This window comes from Octopus bimaculoides, chromosome 18 (assembly GCF_046866305.1).
Source record: "Octopus bimaculoides isolate indiv1 chromosome 18, ASM4686630v1, whole genome shotgun sequence".
NCBI classification, from domain to species: domain Eukaryota; kingdom Metazoa; phylum Mollusca; class Cephalopoda; order Octopoda; family Octopodidae; genus Octopus; species Octopus bimaculoides.
This window is the reverse complement of record NC_142945.1, coordinates 34,128,335-34,133,919: the sequence shown is the minus strand read 5'-3', so window position 1 is coordinate 34,133,919 and position 5,585 is coordinate 34,128,335. Positions and strand designations below refer to the sequence as shown.

At 33.0% G+C, this 5,585-nt stretch overlaps 1 long non-coding RNA gene across 1 annotated transcript; it reads right to left on the bottom strand.

The window, feature by feature from the left end:
• Nucleotides 1-1,737: 1,737 nt before the first annotated feature.
• Nucleotides 1,738-4,657, bottom strand: LOC128249901 (uncharacterized). Its single transcript, XR_008266050.2, has 2 exons — nt 2,106-4,657; nt 1,738-2,003 (listed from the first exon to the last, which is right to left on the bottom strand). It is a non-coding gene; the product is annotated as an uncharacterized LOC128249901 (long non-coding RNA).
• Nucleotides 4,658-5,585: the final 928 nt, after the last annotated feature.

Genomic DNA, 5,585 nt, shown 5'->3' with positions numbered 1-5,585 from the left:
ACAACAACTGTACACAAATATTCTTTCCCTCTGTTTTTTTTTTACCCTCTACCTTTAGTCCCTCTTTCTCTCTTTGCATTTTTTGTCCATATTTTTTCCTCCTTTTATCTTTTCTTTTCCTGCATACACTTTTGGTAACCAAAAAAATATGCAGCCCAAAGAATCAAGGTTCAAGTGAAAATAGTTTGCAAATTTGATTGTTCCCTAATCATTTTCCTGGTCAAAATATTGACATTTTGAGTACATCTGACCTATTTCACATTTTTATCCTTATCTGTAAGCCTATGTTTTCCTACTGCACATAGCATTCTAATGCTAGAAACCTTTGATACTTACTCCAAGCCAAGGAAATTGTTAGCGATCCACCAATTCCATATCAACTAGCTTTGGCAGCATCATTTTCTTCTTACTTGAGAGAGAGAGAGAGAGAGAGAGAGGGGGGAGAGGGGAGGGAGAGAGGAGAGAGAGAAGAAGAAGAGAGAGAGAGAAGAAGAAGAAGAGAGAGAGAGAAGAAGAAGAAGAAGAGATAGAGAGAAGAAGAAGAAGAGAGAGAGAGAAGAAGAAGAAGAAGAGAGAGAGAGAAGAAGGAGAGAGAAGAAGAAGAGAGAGAGAGAAGAAGAAGAAGAAGAGAGAGAGAGAAGAAGAAGAAGAAGAGAGAGAGAGAAGAAGAAGAAGAAGAAGAGAGAGAGAAGAAGAAGAAGAAGAAGAAGAAGAAGAGAGAGAGAGAGAGAGAGAGAGAGAGAGAGAGACCTATGAGAATAAAGAAACATCTAGAGATGTTTGTCAATACACAACACAAATGTTCTCAGCCCCAAATCTACCATATTTCTATTGAGGGAGGTGAGGTTAGTCAATTACATCAACCCCAGCGCTTGACTGGTATTTATTTAATTGACCCCAAACAGATGTAGGGTAAAGTCAACACCTAAACAGTATTTGAACTCTGACAGTAAAGAGCCAGAAAAAAATTAGACAAAGCATTTAATCAGCACGCTAATGATTCTGCTACCTTGCCGCCATACAAAATACTTAATTTATTCATAATATAATGAATAAATATTAAAAAAAAGTAATGATAAAAGAAAATGTATTCAACAAGAGCAGATATGGGCAAGTCAATAATGTAAATATGAAACCAAGAATTTTTCAGTTTGCGGAACCCTATTGATAGTTTAGAACTCATGCTAACAAAAATACTTCCACTATATAGTAAGAGATCATTGTTAACTTTTCCTCTATTTTAGTCACATTTCCTGTCTGACGTGACTTTATATGCAAAGAAATAATTAAATGTCAGTTGATATACACATACCTATAGAAATTTAATGGAGTTTAATGTCATAGTAAAATTCAGAAGTGATTTCCATATTTTCAAAAGCTCTATGACATTTACACTTTAAGGAAAACATTTTCATTAATAGATTCAATTTTCTAATTAGAACAATTGTATAAGCAATGCAATCAATTATAATAGATAAGTTATGAAGAATCAGTGATTATATTTTAATTATTAGTTATGGCTACACCATCATCAATAACTCTATTATCATTGAAATTTAAGGCTTTTTCCAATTTCCTTCCTTTCTTGAGCTTACAATCTCTGATGGAGGAGTAGGGTCACTATAGAAACATTCATCATGTTAAATCTATAAACATTATAAATCTAGCAGAACCCATTCCTTGCCAGGTCTGAATACAACCAATTTCTTCCAGAAATAAAACACAGTGAAAAATCAATTCCAGTGGATTGATACTTTATTTAGCAACCTTGAAAGAAAGATAAACAAAGTTGTCCTAAGTATGGTTTGAACTTGAGTGCAGAGAGCTGGAAAGAATGCCATGAGGCATTCTATCTGATGCTGTAAGTTTACAGTTAACTCAGTGTATCTTCAAAAGGATTATTTGCTTTATATACTGGACTTCAGACAAGCTGCAGCACCACCTTGAAGGGTTTTAAGTGATTATTTTTTATCCATGACTTGGTTTGACACTTATTTCCTCATCTGGGTATAAAAGGGATAAAACAAAAGTGGTATAGAATATGGTTCAATGCACCAATTTTTGATGATAGGCTTTACCAATAGATAACTTCTAAGATAACTTACCTTGTTGATTACTTTTATTAAACTACAAGAAATTACATTTTAATAAGTTTGTTTTATTCTTTTACAAGTGTCACATTTGGTATATTTATATGCATGTGAGTGGTCATCTGAAAAAGAACAGAGATTGAAGGGCTCAAACCCATATGTTTGATAAATCAAAATGTTTTAATACTGGCAGTTATCATTGTCCTCTTTATGCTTCCTTTATCATGCTGCCATTGATTAGAAGTGACAATTTCATCAAAGCATCATGCCACTTGTCAACACCCTTTAACTTTATTGTGAGTCTCAACATCCCAAGATCAGTACCCAACAATTCTGTACACATTTTTGAGTCCTCCTTTCCCAGTCCTCCCTCTACCTGCATTGTTTGGCCCTCCTTCATCTGTTTCTTCTTTAATGCATCACATTTACATACTAGTGCAGGCTTTCCTTTCGCACTCTGTGGTGTGAAAATTCTGATAGCTAGGTTTTTTCCTCAACTCATCTGCAATCAGTCATTGCAGATATAACATAGCCTGTGGTGCATATTTGCTTCATTTCTTTCTAGCCTTCACATACCCTCTAAATTCCTTGCCCAGCCCTAGTTTTGCTGTCATGCAGTGTCATACTTTAAGCACACACATCATATATAGTCTGCTCTTTGGAGATCAAATATCAATAAAGGTAATAGCTTCCTGAAGTACCCCCTACTTATTTTATTATTATGCTTTCACAACACAATGTATAACATATCAAGTAATTAGACAACTGAAACTGTTGACTACTTCTAACAAACTTCCTGGCTAATTAAGAGAATTTCTTAGGTACTCATACACTTGTGTATCTATAACATATAAAATCCTTCTTCTCTCTTAATATCATTGTGAGGCCACTACATCTTTTGTGTATTCATTGCATGCTTCGAGTACTTAGTATAAAAATAAATATATACCTTGATTGTTACCCTCCATTTCTCTGTTCAGTTTGATTCAAGATGTTTATATCGCCTTCATTGATAATTCCTTTTGTGCAACTTCCCATTTAGGAATTAAAATTCTTTATTTGTTCCATTTCTTTGAAAATTGCTGTTTATTAACCCTTGTTATTACTACAGCAAATTCCCTAATACAGAGCATCATTGAACTGCATTATATTAAACCAATTATGGAATCTCTTCAAGGTTATTGACCTGCTAGAAAGATAAAACAATTCTGCTGCATATTACACTATACTATATTCAAAACACATTAGGCAGTTTTATCTTAGATGACAGGATGTTCATGGCTGGCATGCTTGCTTGATAAAGGTTGATTGTAGCAAAGAAGCAAACAACTATGATGTATCTATAATGCAGATATTCAAACACAAATAAAGAAGGTATTCAATTTTTTTTTTAATCCTTTTTTTTATTTAACAAATCCATATTATAGAATATATATTCTCTATTTGACATTCAAATTCAAATTTGTGAATGACTATGCTGCAAATTCAATGAATACTTCTATTTTTTAACTTTTTCTGCTTATAAATGTATCATTTCACTCCTGGGCTAATTATTATAATTATTGATTTATATATATTGTTTAGATAAAAAAAAAAAAAGAAATACATATTTTTCATACATAGTCATAAACATGGGTGTGTGGTTCAGAAGATTGGAATAGTGAAGTTTTCGTTCGCTTAACCATGAAACGATTCGTACCCAATTAACTAAAGGCTTGTTTTGTTTGTGCTTTTCCCTCCGGTTTTTTGTTCTATGTGTGCCATAAATATCGCCATCCGTTTTAGAGAAAAATTTGTAGTTTAGAATCAGTAGTTCTTTGACTGCTGTTTCTGAATTTTCAGTATGTTGGAGAAGCAACTCAATTGCTAATCCCTTATATTTATGATGATAAATGGTCTTACCGATAAAGGTTTATTTCATACTGAACTACTTGGCAAAATTGTTAATTGTTAATTCTATTATTAATTGACGATTCCCTGCCCTCATTTCTTGTATATGTTATATTTGATATCTCTAAGTTAGATAGTTAAACCGTAATCCCTCCACACGGAACTTTTTTTCATACGGGACTATTTGTGGCGCACATGGAATGGATTTCTTTGGGGTGGGATGCCTGAACTCGCTAGCCGATGAATTCGTAAGTGCCTTTCTTATCGTTGATTTTTGGTGTCGCATGGCCAAGGATTACCGTGAATTTTTTTTAGAGACACTTTCAAATTTATCAGAATATTTGGGCTGAAGATTGGAATAGTGAAGTTTTCGTTCGCTTAACCATGAAACGATTCGTACCCAATTAACTAAAGGCTTGTTTTGTTTGTGCTTTTCCCTCCGGTTTTTTGTTCTATGTGTGCCATAAATATCGCCATCCGTTTTAGAGAAAAATTTGTAGTTTAGAATCAGTAGTTCTTTGACTGCTGTTTCTGAATTTTCAGTATGTTGGAGAAGCAACTCAATTGCTAATCCCTTATATTTATGATGATAAATGGTCTTACCGATAAAGGTTTATTTCATACTGAACTACTTGGCAAAATTGTTAATTGTTAATTCTATTATTAATTGACGATTCCCTGCCCTCATTTCTTGTATATATATACATATATATATATATATATATATATATATATATATATATATATATATATATATATATATATATATATATATATATATATATATATACATATATATATATATCTTTGTCTTTTACCTGTTTCAGTCGTTAGTTTGCATCCATGCAGGGGCATCACCTTGAAGAATATGTAGGTGAGTGAATTGACCCTAGTACATTTGTTAAAGTCTGGTACTTATTCTATCGATCTCTTTTGCTGAACTGCTAAGTTATGGTGATGTAAACACACCAACACCAGTTGTCAAGTGGTAGTAGGGGACAAATACAGACACAAAGACGTACACATATATATGTACTAGTGGGGTTCTTTCAGTTTTCATCTGCCAAATCCACTCACAAGACTTTGGTCAACTCAAAGTGACATGCAGTAAGACTGAACCTGGAAACATGTGATTGGGAGGCGAATTTCTTACAACACAGCCATGCCTGCACCAAATAGAAACACACAAACACACGTACACGCACACACACACACATTCATGTATGTCTGTATACACATAATTTATATAAATAACAATCTATTGATTCTCTGAGAAGTAATAAATTACAAAACTTAATAGAGAATTGTTAAGTGTTATTTGATACATTATAATTTCAGTACTCCAAGTTCCATGTTTCTTACCATTCAGGTGGTAATTCAAGTTTGTTTTCCCTTGAGATATATGTTGTTTGAATATATTTTGAAATATATTATGAAAATTACAAAGAAAACTCTTATCTTTATGATTTTTTTTTTTACAAAACCTCATGACTGACACATGTAAAAATGGTTATTTCAAGCTCACATTTATCATCTCATTTCTGGCTGTCATTGGGGATTCTCCAAATATTTTAAACCTCCTACAAGAGAGGTCACAGATAACTT